Source organism: Psammomys obesus, unplaced genomic scaffold (assembly GCF_907164565.1).
Source record: "Psammomys obesus unplaced genomic scaffold, mPsaObe1.curated_primary_1811, whole genome shotgun sequence".
In the NCBI taxonomy this organism is placed as follows: Eukaryota; Metazoa; Chordata; class Mammalia; order Rodentia; family Muridae; genus Psammomys; species Psammomys obesus.
Window position 1 is genome coordinate 17,299,279 of NW_026595981.1, and position 26,671 is coordinate 17,325,949.

Genomic DNA, 26,671 nt, shown 5'->3' on the forward strand with positions numbered 1-26,671 from the left:
TTCTTCTTCTTCTTCTTCTTCTTCTTCTTCTTCTTCTTCTTCTTCTTATTATTATTATTATTATTATTATTATTATTATTGTATTACAGTCACCTCACGTGACCTATCTGATTTTACCAATCTTTCTAGAAGTTTTATATTAGTGCATTATAAGGTCAAGTCCTAAGCTTATACACTTGAGTTTGCCTGAAATAGCGTAAAAATATTTGTCTTAATCGAAAATGGGAGGGGGGGGGAATCATTTTGTGATTACGAATGTTACCAGAAAGTGTTAGAAAGCCAACAGAAAGCAGAAACATACTGAATGGAAGTCAAAGCTGGAGAGATTGCTTTGCAAATGCCTCCTGTGTTCTAAGGGGGTGGAACACTTCAACAGCCTCTGGCCAGATCCCTATCAGTTCTCTCACCACAACAGCAATCTTAACTTTTGTAAATAAAACTCTACCCTAATTTTCTGCCTTCTGGAGCTGTTCCTTTCCAAGAATGGCTGGCAAATTGTAGCCCAGGCTAAAACAATGAGAAATGTATATGTAATGTCTCTGCCTAGGACAATGAGATCTACGTCTGTAATGTTTCTGCCTCATTTAGAGTGGCGCTAAGCTCCAACAGCGGGCATAGCTCTACAGGCAGGCCAGATGCAGGGATAGAGATTTAATTATTCAAGGGCCCAGTGTTGAAATAAATGATCTCCCTGAGAATCAGGATCCTGTCAACCAAACTGGAAAAGACCTTGAACATAACTCTCTTTGGGTTTAGTGCTTAATTCTGATCAAATTCCCTTAACTGTAAGAACAAAGCAAATCTATAATTTATTGAGTAATAAGTCTGAAGCTAGAAACAATTGAATTCTTATTTGTTCTGAATCATAGATTTAAAATATCCAATTTTATGTCAAAATCATGAATCCCATTAATGAGTAAAAGTAATATGCTAACAAAGTGAAATTTAAATAGAGTAAAGAATTCAGAAAAGACTAGATATTATTAGCAAGGGCAGTTTTATGCATCTCATACATACAGAGACATACTTTAGACTTTAGGCTTCTATTTTCATTATGTTCCTAATACAACACTCTGACCAAAAGCAACTTGGGGAAGAAAGGGTGTTTTTGGTTTATATACCCAAGGTCCAACCCATCAGTGAAAGAAACCAGGGCAAGTACTCAAAGCATGAACTTGAACACTGGAATTGTGGAACTGCTTGCTAGCTAATTCTCTGGATGGCTTACAGTTTCCTGCTTATCTAGTGTCCTTACATAATTCAGGACAACCTGCTTAGGGAATGGTATCACCCACAGTGAGCTGGGCTCTTAAATCAATTAAGACAGTCAAGAGATTCCCTCATAGACATATCTGCAGACCATCCTAATAAAGACCACCCTAATAAAGACAATTACTCAACTGAAATTTTTTGTTTTGTTTGGTGATTCTAGGCTGTATCAAGTTGACAGTTAATATTGACAAGAACGTAAGGTTTCCATGTTATTCAACCTATAGGCATCTACACAGTACTTACAGGTGTCGTCTGCCTAATGCCAACAACTATCTTATACATTTGTTATTTATTTATTACAGTGTTTTTATAGCAGAAAAATCAGGGATTCACAGCAGATTTAAAGCTGCCCCAAATCACTGTGGAAACTTTTTACTAAAATTCATTCTCTTGATAAATCTACACCCAAACCAAAACATTAACTGCCAAATCCAAAACATACTTCACTTCATTAAGCAGGCTCTTCTGTCTTCTGATTAATCACATTTTTCTAAAAGTTGAGACTTTTCTTTCTTTCACTTTTTTTTCCTCTTACTAAAAGAATTAGAATTTCTGAGTAGTAAGTTTCTGTATTTTAGTATCTTGGAAGGTTTTTGAGCATTCTTCTTCAGCCCCTTATATAGAAGAGAAGCCAAGTTTTCAAGGCATAACATACACTCCATTCAAAGAAATTGTAATCTGATTATTGCTGTTGACAGAGCCTAGTGTCTTCTCAAATCAAATTGGTTACAAAATAAATAAGAGTGGATTTTGTCTACAGCCATAGGAGCTGGGTGAGTTCAGAGAGTCTGTGTTTGTTCTGTGTTAGACATCAAGAGATTATTCATGAACAATCATGATTTAGGGTACGAACTACATTAGTCACTGACTATAAATACATGGAGAATTCTGTTTTTCCAGTTTTGGTTGTTTATTGGACTTTTTTTCTGATTTCAATTGAGCACTGATTAGCATAGAATAATCAGCTTTTAGAAATGAATGCCAAACATTTAAACAACAATTATGGAAATGCAATTAAAACTTAATGTTGAGAAATCTTTGTACCCTACAGGAGAACATCTGCCCAACAGCCAGGTGGGCTCACATGAGTGGCACAAAAGAAAGGCTACCTACTGACCTGATCTTCATGTGTCAAATCTCTGCTGTGTGAGGTATGTTTGGCCCAGAAAAATAAAATGGATGGAGTCAAGGTCCAAATAATGTGGACATATTTTAATTTCAGACCCATAAAAAGAATTAAAAGTCATCTCTGACTATAAAAAGGACTTATTAACATAATTATTCCATTTCTATCCAATTAAACACCATCTGTTCTGTGTTTGTAGATGAATTCTTTCCCTTCCTCTGGCCAGATCTTCACAACAAATATGGGACATTCAGTATCCACCCTTGGCCTGAAGTTAGCATATTATCTATGTGTCTAATTTTTATCCTTTAATGTGAGCTCACTTTCTGCACCTTCACAAACTTCCTAACTCCATTTAAAATGAGTTAAAAAAGAATCACTTCTTTCTTTAAAAAACAAAACAAAACAAACAACAACAATAAATAAAAAATACTTATTACTTATCTGTCTCTTCTTTCTGTTTCCAAACTCGAAGGCTTTGTTACAAATTTGTGCAAGCAAAATGATGTGGGAAGCCGAAAGACCTCCAGCTCAATTCTATGGACATGACTCCTCTAGAGAAAGCAAGGACCATCAAGAATGTTCCCAGTGTTTTGAGTGTTCAAGGACAAAATTTCCATCTTACTTATAGACATATGCCTACCAGCTACCACACCCTTTGGTTCAATGCAGTTCAACAGAATTGCTTTAATTAAATCAAGGAATTGCAGGCGAAATGGTAAAATCTCACTGTATAGTACATGCTTAAAGAAGCTGTCTTTAGGACAGCTTCTGTGACATGCTGGGCTGAAGGTTGAGAGTCCAGACACACTACAATTCTGTAATTAGTGTTAACCAAATCAGAGATGCTAAACTATTATCAAGACACTGGTATGCTACTAAAGATTCTGAACAGCACTGATGTCGGGAGCCGCTCCCGCCATTACAAGATGGCGCCGGCTTCCTGCTTCCTGGTTCTTCTTGCCAGCATTTTCGAGCTTCTTGCCTGAGCCGCCCTGCAGTTTACACATGCGCAGCTTTATGCTAATGAGGGTTTAGGCTGCACTCCAATTGCCAGCCATATGCTTATGAAGACTTGAACAGAGCACCAATTACAGACGGACAGGTCGCGCTGCTGGCTATTTAAGCAGAGCACAACCTGGGGTTTGGGTCCTTCACCATCTGCAAGAAAGAGCTGTTCAATAAACTTGCCGCTGAAGAAATCCTCGGTTGTTGCGTCGTCCTTATCGGCAAAGGCCGCGCGCGACACACTGAGTCTCAAAAAACACATCAACATCTCTGATTACAGTAGAGTAATTAAATGGAAAACCTGGGCAGACCCAGGTTTTTTTTGAAATCTGTTAATGACTTATTAGTATAGTCAAGTCAACAAAACCATTTCAAAGACATGTTTTTCTCATTATACATTGGAATAATAATGTTAGCACTGCACATCTTTGAGCATAGAACTACATGCAGAACTTAGTGAAATACTTGCACAGTGTGTGTGTATTTGTATGTGTGTGTGTGTTTGATTGTAGATCCAAATCACTAATTGTATTAACAAGAATTTATCTGACGAGACTTTCCATGTTCACACTCTACGTACATGATTTTTCTTTTCAACTCTCTTATAATTACCTCTCAATCTGTTGGGTAAAATCATTACAATACAAACTATTAGAATTCCTCTCAAGCTCAAGTCTATTCACTAGTGCCTTATGATCTTCCTACCTATTATCCTACTTCTCAGGCCTCATGTAAACTCCTTAGCACGTTATGAGCTTCCATGGGGTAGCTCATTTTTTTCTATTAGCCCAGTTCTGTTTCTGGCTTCTATTACTATCACAGCGTAAAATCCACGTGGGTTCAAGTCACCAGTTTAACCTTCATCCTCTTCAGTGCTCCTGGCAATAATTCATTATCATTTTATGCTCTTCATTCGCAGCATTATCTTCAGACTGTTTGACATTATTAGCTAATTATAGTTTTAATAAGTTCAGTTACTCACTTGAAAAATTCACTTTTCCTCATGTTTCTCGTTCCTCATTGGGTACTTCTTAGTTATAGTGTCAAGAATGGCTCTTCCCCAAATGTGTATTTGTAAAAATCATAATTTTCTTTTCTCACATAGGATTGACCTGTGATTAGAGCACTAAGTCTAATCACTCCATCACATGTACATAATGTACATATTTTTATATATGTGCATACACACATGCATACATGGATATACATCCTAATTCATCTGTTTAGTCTAGCTTGAATATACTTAGGATTGGAAACTTATCTCCATGCTTGTTCCTGGAGCAAATCGAGTGTCTTTCAGCATCCATTCTCTACCTTTATCTATTGATTTAGGAATGTTGTATGATGAATACAAGAGTCTCCCAAAACAAAATTGTCTATTGGCATTATTTTTGGTTGCTTTCCAAAACTTGAAGGTAATGCATATATCAGAAGGCACCGTATACTTCAGACTCAGGAAATTGAGGAATCAATCTGGAGCTGGGGAAGAACCAGGATCTCTGAAGTCTTGATTTCATAGGTGCTATGCAAGAATGCCAAGAAAGAGAAGCAATCTACAAAGCCTATGAACCATAGCAATGATCAGACCAGTGAGATATATCTAATATATCTAATACTGCCACTTTTATCTTGAGGGTAACTAACATTCATCTAATTGAACTTCTTAAAGCTTACACAATGGCAGAGGATTTGTGCCTGTCTTAGTAAACCTGATCAAATACCTGTAGCAGGAGAAGTCACAGATCTAAGAGTAGAAACTGACTGCCATTTTCCTGAACCAATCTAATGTCTATCTATATTCTGAATGCTTATTCTTATACTCACAGTTAAGTGCAGGTCTCATATTTTGTGAAATAGGCATCTTTTTTGTAACAGATAGAGACTTACAGAAATCCACAACTGGCTAAATGTGTTGACTGTAGAACTCCCAACCTTAAAAGATACATCTGCATTGTAATTCTCATAGATTTACTGTTCATCTGTAGTTATTTACTAGGTGATTGGTTTCTACCAAGGGGCATAAAGAGATCCAGACCATCTGTTGCTGCTAAGGTCAAGAAAACCTCTTTGCTAGAAGTACTAGTAATTGTCTGGTATTCCAAGTACTACAATTTCTGGTATTCCAAGTTCCTAAGTCCCCATTAACTTAGTCAATAATATCTCTACTTAGGTTCCAAGTTGGCATCCCAATTATCACATCTTAATTTTGATGCTGAAGTGTCACAGATATGTTGTTTTTGGGCCAAAATTACCACTGTTTACATTTTCACTCAGAAAAATATAGTCTTTAAATTCAAATGTAAATCATTTTTTTCTTTTAAAGAAATTCATTCACAAACTTAGCACCACCCACAGTGACCATCTCTCTGCTCTTTAACTGCAAAATACAGTTCATCTCAGACACTTTTAAAATCCTTTAACTTTGATGATCTTTCTGTCTCCCTGAAATGACCTTTTTCTATATCTTCATACTTTTTGCTTCTTCACCTCATTCTCAAATGTCACTTTGACATAAAGTTCTTTCCTGATTACCTTGTTGAATAAAGATTCCTCTATCATTCCCATCTCTTAACCTTATAACTTGCTATATAGTGTGATTTAATAACTTTGTAATTATGTGATTCATTTACTTATTTACCTAATTGTTGGGCAGATGCCTTACAAAGGCATCATAAGAATTACAGCTTTATTAAACTGGTTTTCCATTGTATCCCCAGTTCCTTGAGCAAATAAACTCTGCAAAGAAATCTTGAAATTTGTGAACAGAAGACATTGCCTTTGATGGTTATTTATAGAATAACTGTATTATATTTTAAAACCTCCAAATTTCATCTGTATTCTCAAGACTCTTGGACATTTAAAAATTTACTTTTAAGAAAAAGCACAGATGTCATACCTCCAGCCATATCGCTTAGAGTCTGAGTCCAAAAGGAAAGTCATTTTAGTTAATAATTATGAGGAATATTAAATAATAATGCTTCTGCCACTACTGTTCTCGAGAATTGTCAAACAAACAAACAAACAAACAAACAAAACACTATTACCTCTTGTGAGCCATCTACATACCAAGTACTGGCATTTCACGTGTGTCTTCCACACCTCTCTACATATGAACAATAGCTTCCCTAACTCATACTATTGCCTTCTCACTCAATTTGTTTGAGAAGGATATGTAATAAATATAGAAATGTATAAAATTTATCTTGCATGACCTAAAAGTGAAAAATACTTTCTGTAGATCTTCACTGACTGTAAAATAAATCCTAAGTTCTTAAGATTTTCATGGTAGCTCAGTATCCAAGTGGGTTCCCCAGCAAGGGGAACAGGGACTGTCTCTGACATGAACTCAGTGGCTGGCTCTTTGACCTCTCCTCCCCCCAAGGGAGGAACAGCCTTACCAGGCCATAGAGGAGGACATTACAGCCAGTCCTGATGAGACCTTATAAGCAAGGGTCAGATGGAAAGGGAGGAGGACCTCCCCTATCAGTGAATTTAGAGAGGTGCAAGGAGTAGATGAGGGAGGGAGGGCAGGATTGGGAGGGTATGAGGGAGGGGACTACAGCTGGGATACAAAGCAAACAAACTGTAAATCATAAAAAATAAAAATAAAAAGATTTTCATAAACAAACCTGTCAGTAGTATTGCTCTCATTTTCTCCTGCATGATATATCCTCCAACTAGACTGCTGTCTTTGACATTCTTAATCTATCAACTACTTGATGGTCCTAAATATGACAAGCTGTTCTTTAAAATTCACTTTTCCATGACACACCCTATGGTTAGAATTCTTTTATCCCTTTTCTATTTGTCCTACTTCAATCTATTCCATATAAGTTCCACAAAGAGGCCACAAATATATAAATTACTGCTAAAACATCTTCAACATCCAGAAGTGAAATTCAATTAACTCTGAATTTCAGTATCTTTTATATACAGCAATGATGCTTAGTACATTGTGGTAAACTTGCTGTCTTCAGCATATACTTTAAGAGGGCTATAATACACTCTTTACCAGCCTTGTATCTACAAGTGGTAAGCATAAAAAAAAAATTCTCTAGAAATTCTTGCTGAAATGTTTCATTATATGACATAATCATTTAATTTCCACCGGAATCAATAGTTAGTAATTATTATGATCCCCATGTTTAACAAAGAATATTATATGAATGGATTTTTTTTAATTTGACATATGTTTATAAACATTTAAGATTAACTTAAACTCTGCATATCTCTGTTAATGAGCTAGCAAATATTTTAATAGCATGTAATGATGTATTTTAGGTCAGTGTATTTTCCAAACTGTACACCTTAATTTTATTTAACTAAACTCAGTGGCTGGCTCTTTGACCACTCCCCACCCCCCAAGGGAAGAACAGTCTTGCCAGGACATAGAGGAGGACATTGCAACCAGTTCTGATGAGACCTGATAAGTTAGGGTCAGATGAAAGAGGAGGAATACTCCCTTATCAGTGGACTTGGAGAAGGACATGGGAGGAGATGAAGAAGAGAGGGTGGGATTAAGATGAAATGAGGGAGGGGCTATAGCTGGGATACAAAGTGAATAAAATGTAATTGAAAAAATAAAAATTTAATTAAAAAAACTAGATGCAGTTCTCAAATGTTTTTTTTTAAATAATGTTATAATTTCATTTGCCTTCCATTTTCTCCCGCCATCCTTTCTAAGGAATATATGGAATCTTTTTGAACAACTAGGTATCAAATATTTATGGTATACCAATTTTAAAATGGGTAGATAATTTGTTGTGATAAACTAAGGGCTGCATGGATTTATATAAGAAAAGCAATGCGGGAATGGTGAATAGAGTTTGATGAATGGCACAAGACACAAGGAGTATTTGGTAGGATGCAGATGAGGATAAGCAACTCTTCACAGAAAAGTGGGAGCAGAAATTTCTGGAGAGTACTTGAGGGCATTTCTGCTAGATCACAAAAGCTCTTAAAACTCTTGTAGATCACCAAACTATAACATTAATAAACTTCATTTCATTTCAAAACTCTGGTAACTTATGAAAATAGATTTCTGGGGAATAAAAGACCCCAAAGAAAAGAAAAGATTCTAGAATTGGTCCTCTTTATTATTTTCAGTGAGTCACTTAATCCTTCGCTATAAGAATGTAAGTATTGAAACAAGAAAGGGGCAGTATGATAATATTATGCTTATAGGACCATACATATTTAAAATGACTGCAAAATAGGTGGATAAATGTTTATTATAGCTGTTGTCTTTTCTGCATTTAACCAATGTTTTTAAAATCTGATGTGGGATGGAAATAATCTCCTCATACCTCTTTTTATAAAAATGTATACCTCTTTACGTACACATACATATTCTTATTTTCATACACATATATACAGATTTTAAAAGCAGAAGACAATGGACAAGGTTTAAAATTTATTAGTTTTTGGGTTACTGTATCACAAAGCAGGTCTAAACAGGAAGAGAACAAAAAGAATAAGAGAAGAAAGAGGAGAAAACAATGGAAACAAATACAGAGATGAATCACAACTGGTAGACTGGGAAAAATAGAAATGTTGAACTATTATCTCACCACTTCTGTGAGGTGGTGGGGATGAAGATATTAAATGAGTCTAGTTGACTAAAACTGACCATTAATCCAAAGACATGGTCATTAATAGAGGCAATATGCCAGAGTTCATTGCATCCTGTAATAATGCATATGAAGTACCAAGCAGGCTTTGAACTAGTTTAAACAAAGCCAGTTCTCCATAGCTGGATAAGACCCTCAACACGCCAACCTCTTGGTCCTTACCTGCTTAAAATCACATATTCTGTAATAGGGTAGTCACACATGGCTCTTTGCATAACAAATCAAACTAACCCAGAAATTAAAAAAAAAAAAAAAAAACTTGTAACCATGTTGTATAAAGAAGAATGAAAAGGAGAAGTGAGGAGTAATTCTAAGTTTTAACCCTGAGTGGTGAGAAAAGGTGTATCAAATTGCATCACTAGGAGAACAAGAAAACTGATCATGCCAGCCAAATTTTTTTTTTTTATTTTGAGAACATAAATTATTTTTCGGGTAAAATTCTACTAAATATCTGAAAATCTTGGGTTGGGCATCAGAAAATACCAGTCTGAGGCTCAAGTTTGAAAATCACAAATATTAAGTGATTAATATTAAGGTTGATAAAACAAACTTAATGGAAAGAAAAACATGGGAATGAAGTAACAAATCACTTTATCAAGGTCAGAAAGTCAAGAGAGATGATGAGTCCAGTCACTAGAGATTAGCATGATTACCAAGAATCTAAAGTACCTTGGTGAGGGAAAGCTATGAGATGCTCAGATAGCATCATTTGTGATTATATATAACTACCTCCAGGTAAGAACTAGGAAAACAAGTATCAGTAAATCGTTGCTATTTTGTTACAGGCATTAAATTCAGCTGGTATCTGGAGTCTGATATCATCTGTCCAATTAGTCAAATAGAAATTCTAAGGCATAGCATAGCATTAGGCTTACTGCTCTGGGAGAAAAGTTCATCTTTTGTTCAAGTGCTTAAAATTCACCCAAGTCAACAAAAACCTGAGTATAAAATCAACCAGGATGCATCAAAATTATGCAATGTCATGGCTTATGAAAATAAGGAATTTTAATGGAGCAAACAATCGTGTTGTTGAAGAAATGATTCATAAGGTCTTAAGTACAGGTAGCATGTCAGTTTTTCATCTTAGCCCTGAGGATATACAGGGCTTTATATACAGGGCTTTTTTTCTCTTGAGGAAAGCCATGAGGGTTAGAGAAATAAAGGTATGAGATTAAAGTTACCTCCAAAATCTGCGAATCTCTTGAGTTCCGTTCTACACATTTCTACATCCAAAACAGTATTATATAATTCTGTCTAAGGAAATATCAGCCTTTTTTTTTCTCTCAGAAAGCAGTTTGACAAGTCTTAGAGCCAAAGCACAAGCAACAGTAGTTGAATCCATAGAGCACTTTGATGATATTGCCCACTGACAACAAAATAGAAGAACAATTAAGAGATTGTTATGCATAAGTAAAGAAATATTTATGTCAAAGGTGAGTCTACTTGAACTGTCACATGGATATGCAGCTCTCAACTAAAGCCCAACCTGAGCTAGCTTAATGTTAGCAAGATCGTCTTGGATAGAAGATCCCACCATGCTAGCAGAGTCAATACTGTAATTCTCTCATGAGCTATCTAGTGACCACCAACCAGGGTAATGTAGATAGAAGCAGACAACTCCCAACATTCCAGGGAACACTGAACATTGTACTTGATGTGATACTAAATGTTTGAGACTTAAATGTCACTGTGATCTGCCTCTCAGAGTCTGCCCTGTGGAAGCCATGTGATTACGGTGTTTGGTCCAGATTTATCTCAATGGAAACAGTAGGTTCCTTCCAAGCCTCTAATTCTCTCCTCTATTCCATAATGGAATGTTAGATTCCATAATGGAATGTTAGATTCCATAATGGAATGTTAGCAGGCCTACTCAGAAACTGGAACTCCCCACATTGCTTTCCAGACTTATAAAGCAAGAAGTATGGCTATAGAAAATATACCATAGAATGTTCTTGCTAGATTTGTCTGAACATAACAAAATAGTAATCTTATGAAATACTATATTATTAAAGGATTACAAATATTACGTGTACCGTAAAGGTCCTACATAATGAAGAAGCAGTAGCTGCGAACATATGTTAACCCTATATGATTTATCTGACTCATGAGAAAGAAGGTGAATCTTTAAAAATTTTAAGAATTATTATACATTCAGCTTGGTAGTAATTCTGTGTATAGTTGTTCAAATAACTTGATTCATCTCTTGGTTACTTGCTGCCCTGTCATTTTATTTTTCTAGTGAATATTTTTCTCTGCTTATCTAATAGATGCCAAAATCAATTTCCTGTCAGCTGACAGTGTCACCAAAGTAGCTCAAATTATTGTCTTCCATTAATAGATTACATGGTCATAATATGTTTGCAGTATCCACCGCTCTAATTTCTTTGCTCTTGTCAAATATAGTGATATTACCACATAGTTTTTATTCTATCCAGAAAAATTAACATTTATCAAATAATCTACCACAATGGCTTCATACTCATACTGTAGTGAGAAGTTTGGCTTCTTAAAAAAAAAAAAAGTTATGTTGGAAATATGTTTTTGTTTTAATCCCAGGTAGAGAAATATGTGGTTGACTCAGGTTGACCACAGCAGCTAAATATGGTTTGTCTCGTGCTCTAGAAGGAGCATAATTTTGCCAGCTGCAGATATGTTTATATTTGGAATTCTGGGAGCTCTTGGGAGAGTATAAAAACTGCCTGAGCTCTGAGAGGAGCAGCTGCCTCTGCTTCTGCTGCTGCCCCTGCTGCTGCTGCTCTTGTTTCCTGCCAGTTTTCTCTGGTTGCTGATTACTTTTGATTTTGGTGTTTGTTGGTTTTCGCTGGATATATCCTGATGATGAAGATCACACTTTCCCCCCCACCAAAAAAAAAAAAAAAAATCGATGACCAATCAGCAGGAAATAGTATAACAATATTGACACACCTTGCCCTCTCCAACCTTCTTCCTTTTCTTTCTAGTGTTGGGGATAGGAAGGGAAACGGGTAATCCAGGGAGGTTGGAAAAAGAACCCAATAAAGTAGCCTAAATTCCAGCTGAAATTATCACCCAGATGTAGTGCTAGGCAGAATGAGAAATATGGTTTCTAATGCTGTAGAAGAGGTGTCAAGAGATGAAGGGACAATTGTTTGGTTATAGGATGTCAGAAAAAAAAAAGTTTATTGTGGTTAGTGCAGCTACATTCTCTCCAACTTTGCTTCCAGAGGTGATTTTTCTATCTTCTTCTTCTCCTTCTTCGTCTCCTCCTTCTTTCTCATCTTCCTCCTCCTCCTATATTCTGTTTCAAAAAGGTTGGAAGAAGGACTGAGCAGTCTGAAAAATTGAGGGTGGAAATGAAGAAATCTGAAAAGAAAAATAAAAAGCTGAAATGAGAAAGCCCAAAGGGTCACTTTATTCTCTTGTTTTTTTGTTTGTTTGTTTGCTTGTTTTTTTTTTATTTAAATCTTTTATTTATTTTTTATTAATTACACTTTATTCATTTTGTATCCCCCCATAAGCCCCTCCCTCCTCCCCTGCCAATCCCACCCTCCCTCCCCTTTCTGCATGCATGCCACTCCCCAAGTCCACTGATAGGGGAGGTCCTCCTCTCCTTCTTTCTGATCTTAGTCTATCAGTTCTCATCAAAAGTGGCTGCATTGTCCTCTACTGTGGCCTGGTAAGGCTGCTCCCCCCCAGGGGGAAGTGATCAAAGAGCAGGCCAATCAGATTATGTCAGAGGCAGTCCCTCTTCCCATTACTATGTAACCCACTTGGACACTGAACTGCCATGGGCTACACCTGTGCAGGGGTTCCAGGTCATCTCCACAAATAGTCCTTGGTTGGAGTAGGAGTCTCTGGGAAGTTCCCTGTGTTCAAATTATCTTGTTCTGTTGCTCTGCTTGTGGAGTTCCCGTTCCCTCCAGCTCTTACTATTTCCCACTTCTTACATAAAATTCCATTCACTCTGCCCATCAGTTGGCCATCAGGCTCAGCATCTGCTTTGACAGTCTATACTGCAGAAGCTTTCAGAGGCCCTCTGTGGCAGGTTTCAAGGTGGTTTCCTGTTTTCTTCTGGCTTTCAGAGGCCCTCTGTAGCGGGTTCCGAGGTTGTTTCCTATTTTCGTTTTCTTCTGATGTACATCCTCTTTGCCTTTCAGGATGGGGATTGAACATTTTAGTTAGGGTCCTCTCTTTTGCTTAGTTTGTTTAGATGTACAGCTTTTAGTGGGTTTATTCTATATTGTATGTTTATATGAGTGAGTATATACCATGAGTGTCTTTTTGCTTCTGGGTCAACTCACTCAGGATGATCCTTTCCAGGTCCCACCATTTACCTGCAAATTTCATGATTTCCTTATTTTTCATTGCTGAGTAATACTCCATTGTATAGATGTACCACAGTTTCTGCATCCATTCTTCAGTTGAGGGGCATCTGGGCTGTTTCCAGCTTCTGGCTATTACAAATAAAGCTGCTACAAAAGAGAGAATTCTCTGCAGAGGAATATCGAATGGCAGAGAAGCACTTAAAGAAATGCTCAACCTCATTAGCCATTAGGGAAATGCAAATCAAAACAACCCTGAGATTTCACCTTACACCCATCAGAATGGCCAAGATGAAAATCTCAAGGGACAACACATGCTGGAGAGGTTGTGGAGAAAGGGGAACGCTTCTCCACTGCTGGTGGGAATGTAAACTGGTACAACCACTCTGGAAATCAATCTGGCGCTTTCTCAGACAACTAGGAATAGCGCTTCCTCAAGATCCAGCCATACCACTCCTAGGCATATACCCAAAAGAGGCGCAAGTACACAACAAGGACATTTGTTCAACCATGTTTGTTTGTTTGTTTTTAAAGTTTTGTTTGTTCAGTTGACTGCAGCTGGAAGCACTTGAGAAGCATGTAGTGCTGAAGAAGGGAGAACAAAAGGGTTCGGACCCAGGGACTGAGCAGGAGAATGAGAACTTCCCACAGGAAGAAAAAAAGGAAGCAAAATGAGTTAGAAGGCAGATCATGACCCCACTTGGTGCTGTGTGCTTTTGTAAATCCCCACAGCTCCTGCGCTGGGTAGGGAATGACCTAGGATTACAAAATCAACATTGGTTTTCTCATTAATTGTATAGCACATGCCTGATAATGGGGTGGATTATGATTGTGATGATGTAATGTGACATCCTTTAAAAATGATAGGACTGGGTGTTTTAAAGAGGCTACTATTTCCTACAAAATGCATTCCCCTTATTAAAATAAATATTAAGTAACAGGGATACCCAAAATAGAATTATTTCCCAAGACAGGAAGGGTCTGAAAACAGGTGTGCTAGAGGCAGGTCAGCAGTTATAATGGTTAATGTGGTGGAAGGAGGAGCCATGAATATTGAACAATGAAACAGAGCAAGGAGAATGAAGATTGTTGAAGATCAATTGTTTGCTAAAGGGCAGTATTCTGACTCACAAGAACAGACTTAATCTGATGATACCATTATAGAACAATGTCACTCGGCAGCTTTGAAAGCTTGAGACAAAGTTGAGCAGCATCTAAGAAAGATCCACCTCAACTACAATGATTACTCAAAGCCTTTACAGATTTCTTAAAAGGTTTGGTTTCAGCTGTAAACAAAGCCAAATCAGACGCTGATGTGAAACAGGTGTTGGAGGAGACCCAGGCATATGAAATGTGAATATCAAATATGAAAGATTTTTTAGTCCTGTGAAGGCACAATCAGTGCCAAAAGACAAGTGGATAAGTGATAGGAATGATATTGGTTCACATAAGCATCGTGCCAATATTATGGGACAAGCTATATTTAGAAGTCTCTGATATCAAAATGTACAGTGCTTTAATTGCAGCAAATTCTGCCCATTTACAAATTGTGACCAAGACATTAAAAGCCTATGATCTTAAAAGACCCAGTGAATTAACCATGAGAAATACAATATTTTCCACTGGAGAAGCAAGCAAGCCATTTCTGGCAGCAACGGGTTATCCAAAAGAACACATAGGCTTTTTTAGGGGTTGCAGACGTTGTGGCAATGGATGTCATGGGAACAATGAGTACAGGTCCAAGAGACATATAAAGGTAATCTCTTACTGTTGGGAAACAAAATAGGACACATGCCAGCTTGAAAAATGTCAAACTATTTTCCTCTGGTTAGCTAGGATACAGCAAGCAGGCAGAAAACTGAAACAAAGTGTTGCTGAACTCATGCATGCTACTGAAGGCAGTACTGCTCTAGGATTGGCCGCAGATAAACCTCTTACCCTATTCCCAAAGATTCAATGTTACAAAATACCCACTGGTGTTTTCGATTCTTTGCCTTCAGGGACAGTAGGGATGATCTTGGGAAGAAGTGAATTAACTCCCAAGGATTCATTGTGCATCTAAGTATTACAAATGAGGATTTCAAAGAAAAAAATTAAATTATAGCATATATAAGAGAGAAAGATGCAAATTCAGAGGATAGAATTGCTTGCTGCTACTGTTTTTGCCCTACGTTAAGGGCAAAGTTGTTCCAGTAGAAAGAATAGGGGTATTTGGAAGTACTGAAAAACATGTGTTCTGGAAAACAGTATTTAGCAATCAGAGACCAACATTAAGTTACAAGTGAATATTGTTGGAATAGAAGGGTTGGTGGATCCAGGAGCTGACATGACTATTATTTCCCCAAAAATTCTGAAATTCAGAATGTCTATTTCAGAAGGTTCATACATAGTTTATAGGGATTGGTAAATTATCTTAAATAAAACAAAGTGTGTAATGAATTAAATATGCAGGACCAGAAGGGCAAACAGAATTTAGAGAAAAAAGATTTTTACCGCAATGAGGTACTCAAATTAATAATCCTACAGTCCCAGAGACAACTCATGATAAAATTAGGGGAGGGGGAGATGGTTGTTGTTCCTGGGGACGTTATTAATATGTGTCACAGGCTGTGCCCGTTAATCAAACACAGGACATCACTAGAATTGAGTTTCCAAATTTATAAGAGGGGCCACTGCTGAAACACCATTGCCTCTGCTCCTAAAATAGATGACTGACAGGCCTGCATAGGTAGCGTAGTGGCTCCTAACTAAGGAAAAATTAGAAACACTTGAGCAGCTAGTACAAGAGCAGCTGGAGCTTCAACATGTAGAAGAATCTACCAGCTTATGGAATAAAAAAAGAAATCAGGAAAATGGAGGGTGTTGGCAAATTTAAGAGAGATGAGTAGAATAACTCAACTAATGGGTGCTTTGTTGCCTGGAGTTCATTTGCCTTCTTTATTACCTAAGTCATGACATGTGATAGCAATTGATTTAAAAGATCGCTTTTTACAATTCCCTTGCATGAGCAGGAAAGGGAAACAGTTGCTTTCTCAGTAACTACTTACAATGGTAGTGGTCAAGTAAAAAAAAAGAAAATTCAATTTGAAAGTTCTTTCACAGGGAATGTTGTTAAATTGTTCAACTTTATGTCAATAGTTTGTGCAATAACAACTGGAAATAATTTTGTAGACAATTTCCTCAATCCATTATTTATCAATACATGAAAAATATTGTTTACTGATTCTGATGCAGATACTTAAAGAAAATGTTTACAGAAACACAAAGAATTTTGTCATGCTGGAGGTTTCAGATTGCTCCTGAAAAAAAAAATAGAGAGAGGAAAATCTATTAACTATTTGGGTTATAAAATAAGCCAACAAAAATTTGACTGCAAAAGACACAGAGTTATAGAGATCAGTTACAAAATCGTAATGATTCTCAAAAATTAACAGGGGATATTAATTGGCTAAAACACATACTCGGATTAACTAATCATGATTTAAGTAATTTCTTTCAAACGTTACAAGGAGATTTGAACTTAAACAGTTCAAGACGGTTAACAGATAAAACCGTGAGAGAGAATTAACTCTGATAGAAGAGAGACTGCAAGATGCATCTGTGGGTCAAACAGATCAAAATCCTGATTGTATTTTGGTTATTTTGCCTTCAACTCATTCTTTTACTGGGTTTGTTATGCAAACGGAAGATAATGTTATGGAATGGGTTTTCTTAGCATATAAAGAAAGTAAAAAGTTAAAGACTTACAATATACACCCCTGGAGGAATAGAACTCAGTAAATAAAATAGACTGACTAAAATAACCTTTTCCTACTTTACAGCATAGATGATAAAACGATATAGTAAAAGTTGTTAGGTATTGGTATTTGCTATACGTAAAAAGACCAGTTCAGATATTTTCTGCTCATCTGGAGTGCTTTAAAATTGCAAATACTGACAGCACAAAAGCACGTTGTCATATAATAAATGTGTTTGCTTTGAAAGAGACAGTCTTTAGATTCTTTAAATTGGAGTTATAGGGCTGGTAATAAAAATAAAATCTGTTCTATCTGTACCTCCTAATTGTGACTGATTTTTTTTTTTCTGAACCGGTAACCCCAGACATGTAATGAAAAATCAAACCCCTTATCTGTGCTTTGTGTATAATCGTTAGTCTGTCTTTGTTCTGTGAAACCTGTATAAATAAAAAAGCAATGTGAAGTCCGTTAGAGCTGCAAGATTCCCTTGACCATCACGTTTGACTCGTTCCTTCCTCACCAACTCCTTATCTGCTCTTTGGAGCCACCCTGTCAGCAACAGTCGGAAAAGACCTCCTGGAACCCAGGGCAAGCTGAATTATAGAAGGGACTTTGTAGACTTAGCATGCTAGTGGTAACACTGTGAAGTCCTAGGTTAATCTTATCCCCTATGTGGTAAATACCCTTTTCTCTGTACCTATTAGTCCCTGCTGGTTTTCTTTGCCAGTATTCACTCATTAGGATCCAGGGGATGGAAGTAATACTGTTACTTCCTGTAACAGCAAAACTGCCCCCTTGCTTTACAAATTTGGGCTTTCTCATTCTGCAGGTCCTAGTTCCTAAGGAACATTCACCAGGGGAGGTAGCATCTATAGAATTATATTAAACGTTATAAATGCCATCTGGCCAATTTGATCTCCCTGAGACAGTGAAATAGAAAAGGTACACTATTGTCTAAGTCCTGACAATCAATCAGAATTTAAATTTAGGGAAGATGGCTAGAAAGCAAAGGTTTCTCCATTACATGTTTTAGTTTCCTCCATTCAGAGTGGTCAAATTGAATAGAAAAGTATAACAAAAGCATATAGAAATAAAGGTTTGGGTCATCTTTATAAGCAAAGTAAATATTAATAACTAAGTGTTTGTGGGTGGTAACAAATATAAAAAAATATATTGCAAGAAATAAGTTAAACCTGATATCTACAGCCAAATATACACTTATAAATAAACTGTAGTGCTCATAAATATATTATCTTGCTTGAACATATTTATTCATGTGACAAACAATTCTGTTAAATTTTCTACTTTCTCTCCATTTTGTACTCCAAAAGTAACTTTACAACTAGGTATTTAAGGTGTGGAATGTCAACCAAGAGTGTGATTTTTTTTTTTCTAGAAAAGGAATAAACAGCAACCTAAAAATGGTACAAGTGAGAATATGTGAAAGCTCTTTTGTCAAGGACAAAATATATCAAGGCACGGGGGTCCTCTATGAGACTGTTTCTCCAACCAGGGACCATGTATTGATATAACCTAGAACCCCTGCTCAGATGTAGCCCATGGTAGCTCAGTATCCCAAGGGTGTTTCCCCAGTAAGGGGAACAGGAACTATTTCTGACATAAACTCAATGACTGGCTCCTTTACCTCCCCCCACCCTCAGAGGGAGAACAGCCTTGCTAGGTCACAGAGGAGGACATTGCAGCCAGTCCTGAAGATACCTGATAAGCTAGGGTCAGATGGAAGGGAAAGAGGACCTCCTCTAGCAGTGGACTTGGAAAGGGGCAGGGAGGAGATGAAGAAGGGAGGGTAAGATTTGCAGGGAGGGGTCTACGGCTGGGATACAAAGTAAATAACCTGTGATTAATATTTAAAATATAAAAATTAAAAAAAGAAAGTGTGTTTGTAGTTTTACCAAGGGAGAGTTATTTCATTTTGGAGCTTTATTTTTTTATGGCTTTTACTCAAACTTGATACAGACGTCGGGGGCGGCTAACTTTGCAAAGGGTGGGGAGACTGTAACAGACTGCTATACTGTCCACTTGATTATACTGAGAAAGAAGTTTCATAAAGTCTGTCTAATCAAAGGCCAGAGTCTGTCAAAAAGTAACTTTTGAGAGAAATTTCAGAGGCAGAGGAAGACACCATCATTCTGTTAGGTCAGATATTTTGAGAAGAAGCATTCCAGCAGACCTTGTCTGGTCCAAGGTCTTCCTCCTCTGTATGTAGTTTTTCTCCTAAGCCATGAGTTGGACTGGCCAAGAGCATCCCAGACACACTTCTACACACACTGCTTCAAACTCCCACATCTGAAATCCACCTGGTAAATTGAACCAACTTTACCTCTAGACCTTATCACCTTCCATATTTTCCTAAAGATTCCAACGTTCACTAGCACTAAGCTGAATATGATTCTCTCTCCCTCCCCTCACTTCCTCCCCCTTTCTCTATAGCTGTCTCTCTCTTTCACACAAGAACTCATCCTTCAACTACCTTTTTAGAACGTTAATTCTCCAGTTTCTTCCTCAAATATGTAAAGTGAAATTTGCACAGTAAATTCTCTATGGTATAGCTGGCAGTGTGGGTCATAGTCTGTTAAACTCTTGAATGAAAGACCAGCCAACCAAGAGTAACTTTTCCAACCCCTGAGAAGCAGAAATGTTCTTGCAGGAAGCAGCGTTGCTTCTAAAACTAGAACAGATTCTATGGACAGGGGGGAGGTTCCCCTCCTATGTGTTTTTTTAATCTGGGCTATGTACAAAATTCTCTGAAATTCTCTAAAAGTAGTTCCATGTTTTCCTGTGAATTGTCATCAGTAGATAGATGGGATCCTTTTCTTAACACATCAGTTGTCTGGCCAACTCAGCTACTCAAATCAATATCATTGATTCTACTCAGGAGGCCATAATGGGAGAGTATTAAAATCCTTTCGAGCTCATCTGAGTAAGCATCTCCACATATGCGACTTCTTGCTTAGGAAGATGAATAAAATAGTTTCAGAAAAGAGAGGCAAGAACTGTAGAATGTGGACACCTAAGAAAATATTTTAAGAAAACTTGATGTCTAATATGTATAAGCTAATTTAATTAAAAAACTATAAAACTCATAGCTGAGCAGGTCTAATGCCCTGGAGGTGAACTTACTAGTGTTTAACTAAATGGATATGCTACTAAGCTGCCTTCTAAATATTTATGCTTATGCCTACAGGCAAATGCTACTCTCAGTCTTTATCAGAGAAGCTATGCAGTGAACTATGATGAGTGAACCTCTTAGGGATCAGTGATAGCCTAGCGCTCAGCCATAACCAGAATATCTATTTTTTCATTCCCTCTTAAGCATAGGGATCATTGAGAAAGAAGAAGCAGAGGCAGACGTGCTATGAAATGCTCTCTGCTAGGCAAAGCACATCCAAGGCTGTCATTATCCCACAGCAGCAAGGGGTCTGCACAAGAATGTCAATATTGAAGAATTTTCAGGGAGGGATCTAGAGGACCCTATCCCTCCCTACTAAACTACTGGGTCCTGGTGGAATCTAGGACAAGGATAGTCAATCTTTTCATTTGTGTCCCCGTTAGCAAGCCTACAAAGTCCGTACAGACAATAGTTCCAAATCCATGGTGATACAGACGGTCTCAGTTAACTTCTATAAGGCTCAAAACTAAACAAAGAGATACTAATGTGGGAAAAGGACTCTTGGGAAGGAAAGGACAGATAAGGGCTGGGGGACTCTGAAAAGAGGGGCGTTCAGCAACCTAGGTTTACTACATACATATATAAAACCATCAATGGATAATTCAGTAAAAGTTATTTTTTAAAATGACCACCCAGGAGTTAGATGTGATAGTGCCAAAATCTTTTTATACTAGGCATAATTATTAAATAATGTGCATAAATAGTGTACAGATAAATGAATTGAGAAATTGAAAGTTTAAGAGTTAGACAGTTTCTGCATCCAAGACTAATTATAATACTTGAAGAGACGAAAGAAAAGAAAAATCACATAACAGAAACAACAACCACAAAAAAATAACTGACCTTGGCACATATGCTAAGAATAACTGTCACTGCCTTGCAAATGATTACCAGGCTCCAGGGAAAATGCAACTGACACGAACAGGTGTGACATGAAATCATAAAGACACTTTATTTGTGTTCCACCAATTTAGCCATTTGCTACTTGAAAATTTGTCTTCTCCTGTATGTGTTGAAAACTCAAGTATATCCTAAGATATTTGTGATAATTTCTACATTGTAAAATATTGCTTCTCCACTAGAATTGGAATATTCGGTTCTACATAATTTCAAAATCCAAAAATCTTTAAAATTGAACATTCTTCTCTTTTCACTCATCCCTCCCCCCAAACCCCGTCAGTCCTCACCTCAGCTCAGAATAATTGTTAAGGGAAGCATCATTCCTCCACTACAGCATTACCACATCTAGCTCCCATCCTTTAGCCATTACAACTTTATTTTTTGATATAGATGAGGAATCCAAACAGCTTTCAGGAATTAAAATTGCTATGATCTTTTTACCATAGTATATCTATTTGTTTACATTCTGAGAAAAAAATCAATGGTATAATATATCCTAAAATGAGTCATTCTTGAATCACTAATATTCACCCTCTGTTTGCCTCAGCTCAGAGATCTGTTTCTTCATTTATTTTTCAGTTAGTAATTCTATTACTTGATATATGCTACCATCCCTCCTTAAACATGTTTAGGTAGCCAATGGCATGCTAACGGTAGTCCTTATGTCTAATATTTACTCACATTCGTTCAGTCAGAAAAAAAGAAATTTTTCATTAAGCAACATGATGCGCAGGGCACTATGCTGAATTCCAGAATATCAAAGATTGTTACATTATTCCTGCCCACGAAGAGATCAAAGAATCACTAGTTAAGAAATAATTAACATGCATAGTCCTTAGTTGGAGTATCAGTCTCAGGAAAGACCCCTCTGCTCAGATTTTTTGGTTCTATTGCTCTCCTTGTGGAGCCCCTGTCCTCTCCAGATCTTGCTGTTTCCCACTTCTCTCATAAGATTCTATGCATGGAGATAACCTAAGACCCCTGCACAGATGTAGCCCATGACAGTTCAGTATCCAAGTGGGTTCCTTTGTAATAGGAACAGCGACTGTCTCTGACATGAACTGATTGGCCTGCTCTTTAATTACCTCCCCCTGAGGGGGAAGCAGCACTACCAGACCACAGAAGAAGACAATGCAGCCACTCCTGATGAGACCTAATTGACTAGGATCAGAAGGAAGGAAAAGAAGACCACCCCTATCAGTGGACTTGGGGAAGAGCATGCATGCAGAGAGTGGAGGAAGGGAGGGATTGGGATGGGAGGTAGAGGGAACCACAGGGGGAATACAAAGTGAATAAAGTAATTAATAAAGAATTTTTAAAAATGTAAAAAAAAATAATAATTAACAACCCATGTACAAAATATGCAGTGACAGTTACCAGAGTGGATGATGCAAAAATAAAGTCCTCTAAGAAGAATGGAAGTTGAGAGGCAGGGAACTATTTCAAAAAGAAATGGAGAAATGTGTCAAAGTACGAAATCATGAGCAAGGATAGGATATTGATTAGCCACAGGTGGCTCAGTTTGCATCTGACACATTGATTATGAAGCAGGCAATGAGGATGAATGACCTGAACCAGGGTACAGAAAACCCATCTCAAGGGAGCTGACACACCTCTTAGTTTAAAATTTATCTTAAATTCAATTTGCAGCACCGAGTGTTAAGTAGCAGTGTGCCATATTATATTTAAGGTTTAGAAAGGTTATTCTGACTACAAGACCACTAGTCCTGAAAGGGGGTTAGAAAGTGCATTATATCAAAACACTAAACTTCTCTTAAAATGATGATCTTACCTCATAAACATAAGGAAAATAGCAAATACTGCAACTTGAGGAGGGAAACTAATGAAAATACATTCCTTTTAACATAAAAATCAAAGGATAGTTAATTAAAAAAATGACAGGCTACTTTTTAATCCATAGGATTAAGAGCCTATAGCATCATATTTGCTGAGGATCTAGAGAAATAATCTCATGCACTGCTGTGAGATGTGAACTGAATGTAGTTTGGCTGCATCTGGCTGCATCATGTTAAATATGCATATCCGATGACTCAGCAAGTTCTCATCTACGTATCTTCCATTAGAAACACTCAAACAACCCTTTCCCCTGGGAATCTGTTCAAAGGCAGCATTTCAACTGAGAGGGCACATCCCCATTACTCTTTGCCTTTCAATGAGGGAAAAATAAAATAAAAAAAAAATAAAAACAAAAACTATGAAGATGAGTTTTGTGGGAGACAGTTTTTTTTTTTTTTTTAATTCCCAAGGCTAGGGGGAAAAAAACTGCAAATAATTTAACTACACATACCTAGAAGTCTTGTGTTTGGTTAGATTTCTATTTTGTCATTAAAAGAGAGCATGCTGTGTGTTTAGAGAAAGCTGCCATAGAGCAATAGCCAAACAACAGGGATACTGACATTCATTACCTTTGGTTTCCAACTTTGAGAGAAATAGACAATAAATCCCATTCTGGCCCACTAGACCCAAAGTCTTGTGTCACAGAAGCTACTGTTAGCAACAGGCAATACCACTACTGGCCTGCCCCCAGGGACCTAGCAGCTGCTTAAGTCATCACATGTTGCCTTCAGATATGCCAGGTGTGTGCTGCGCTTAAAAGTGACCTCAGCCACCCCAGATCTCTCTGCCTCTTTGTCTTTCCTCTCTGTCTCTCTCTCTTCTCCAGTGCCTGTTTCTCTGCCTTCACATGTGTCTTACTCTCTTATTCCCTCTTTCCGTCTGTATGCCTCTATCTCTCCTTCATGTCACCACTCCAAGATGGCCTTTCACTATCCATTCTCCCAATAAGTCTCTTATGCTAGATCTCAGGGTCACACCTTGACAAAGGTACCCCTTGTTTGCATTTTCATTCTATCAAGGAGGAGACTGGACTCTGCTACCTTGTTGGAGACTGCATCACTTAGAAGACTCACAGCTTCTGCCTCAGACAATATCAACAGCTAATCTTTTGTGGATGCTGGCTAGCTGCTCCTCCACCACAGAATCAGTAAACTGGGAATGTGCTCCCAATCCTCCCAGGACAGGTACTGAAATTCTAGCCTTATAAAAGCAGTACAATTATTTCTCCTTTTGCTTTGTGCTCAAACGAAGGGGGGAGAAGTGAAAAAAAGAAGTAAAAGGAGAATTGGAGAACAGAAATTACATCTTAGTCTATCTCCATTTCAAACCCCCATAGCTCATAGTCCCTCATAGTAAAGGAACTGGGGAGAGAAAGGAGACATTGCTTTTATATAAGATTGCAGTGATGAAATGTATATCATTGAGGGCTATAGAACCAACATGAGACTGGTTTAATAAAAGAAAGTGACTTTACTGATTTAAATGAGCTGTATTAAGGGAAACAACTACACAGCAAGAGAGAGGGGATACGAAGGCCATTGAGGACAACATAAAGAGTTATTGAGAAAAATAAGTTTTCTTGTATACGCTGAAACCTGAGAGTCCTTTAAGTAAAAATTGAATTTCTTATTGAATGTTCTTCAATAAGAAAAAGGACAAATAAAATCTGTACAGCATCTATAAACATCAATTCAGAAATATAAAGACATAGTACATTATTAATGATTATAGATATTTTTTAAGATTTATTCATTATTTTGTGCGTTTTGTGTATTTTTAAGTATTTTTCTGGCATAGAGGTCTGTGCAACATGTGAATTCCTGGTGCCCAAGGAAAAGGTCATCAGATCTTCATGTGGGTGCTGAGAGTTGAACTAAGGTCTCCTGGATGGGGAGCAAATGCTCTTAACCACTAAGTCATCCCTCCAGCCCTGATTATAAACATTTCAAGAACATGTTGAATGAGAAAAGGATTAAAGACCACTGTAGACATGAGGTCATATTACATGCACCCTGTGTATGTACTTTTGTGCATTTGTGTGTAGCACATGCTAATTTTCTAATTGGGGAACAAAAATAAAAAATGGAGAAGTCACATTTGTAGAACTGTGATTTTATAGGAAGCATGCTTTAAAAATAAAAATGTGATAATATATTGCTTTTATATGTGTGTTATTCAGGGTTCTATAGAAAGAAAATAGTTGATAGAATGAATATATATATATAAACTGTAACTCCATTTTGAGAGAGAGAGATTTAATGCCTTCTTCTGACCTCTGTGGACACCAGGGACCCACATGGTGCCTAGACTTCCAGGTTGGCAAAACACTAATACATCCAAAAAGAAGAATAAATGAAATAATATATATGTATATAGAATACATTTTTTGAAAACTTATATGTATGTGTACATATACATACACACACACACACACACATATATATATATCAGATTTATTATAGTGGCTTATAGGCTTTGGTCCAACTATTCCAACAATGGCTGTCTCCTGGCATAAATTCCAAGAATCCAATAGTTGTGTGGTCTACAAGGGTGAATGTCTCAGAATATCTTCCATAAACTTCAGAATCTCCCCAAAAGTAGGCTCTAATCCCAGTGCATGAATGAGTGAGGGCAAACAGAACTCAGCAAGCTCTTCCTTCTCTCAGGCTCCTGTCAGAAGGCATGGTCCAGACTGAAGGTGAGTCTTCTCACCTCAAATAATCCAATCAAGACAAATCCCAGCTTGGGGTGGTGGCGAAAACTTTGGTCCCAGCACTCAGTAAGCAGAGATGAATAAATCTCTGTTGAGTCTGAGGCCAGTGTAGTCTATAAAGAGAGTTACAGGACAATCAGCCAGGGCTTTTACACAGAGAAACCCTGCCCCCCTCAAAAAGAAGGAAGAAAGAAAGAGAAAGAGAAAGAAAAGTTTCTCACAAGTATACTCAGAAGTTTGGGTTTTAGTTAATTGCAGAATTCCAGATGTAGTAAAGTTGATAACCAAGAATAACCACCACAATACCTTAACAAAGTGGTAATCATGAGAAAGAACAAGAAGAAATTTATCAAAATTAAAAGAAAAAAAGTGGTTAGTTCAGCGATTTAGATTTAGAATGAGTTTTACATTGATATTTTCATTAGCAGATATCTTCATAAGTATACTGTGTACTTTGGCCATATTCACCCCTCCATACCTTCTCTTGTCCTCAGCTGGATTGTTATTTACGTTTTCCTACACATTAAGCAACTTTGTTCTCCAAAATTAATGGACTAGAGTAAAAAGAATCTGGGAATCTACTTACAGAAGAAGCAATATATAATCAATGTACAAAAGTATAATCAAGTCTTCCACTAGGGTTACATAAATTCTCACCAAGGAACAAAGGAATATTTTTCCTGACATATTGATTTTATTTAATTATAACAATCAAGGAACTCATAGGCAGCAGTAGAAGTTGGTATTAACATGTTTCTCTGGACAGCATTTTGACAAGTAAGGTATGGAGCCATTTGACAAGCTCATGACAATGTGTGCACAAAACATTTCCAAAGACTATGCAGTAAAATGTTTACTGTACCAACTTCTAAAGTTTGGGATTATGAACAAGGTATGTTTATCCATACACTAACATATTTTGATAATTAACTGCATT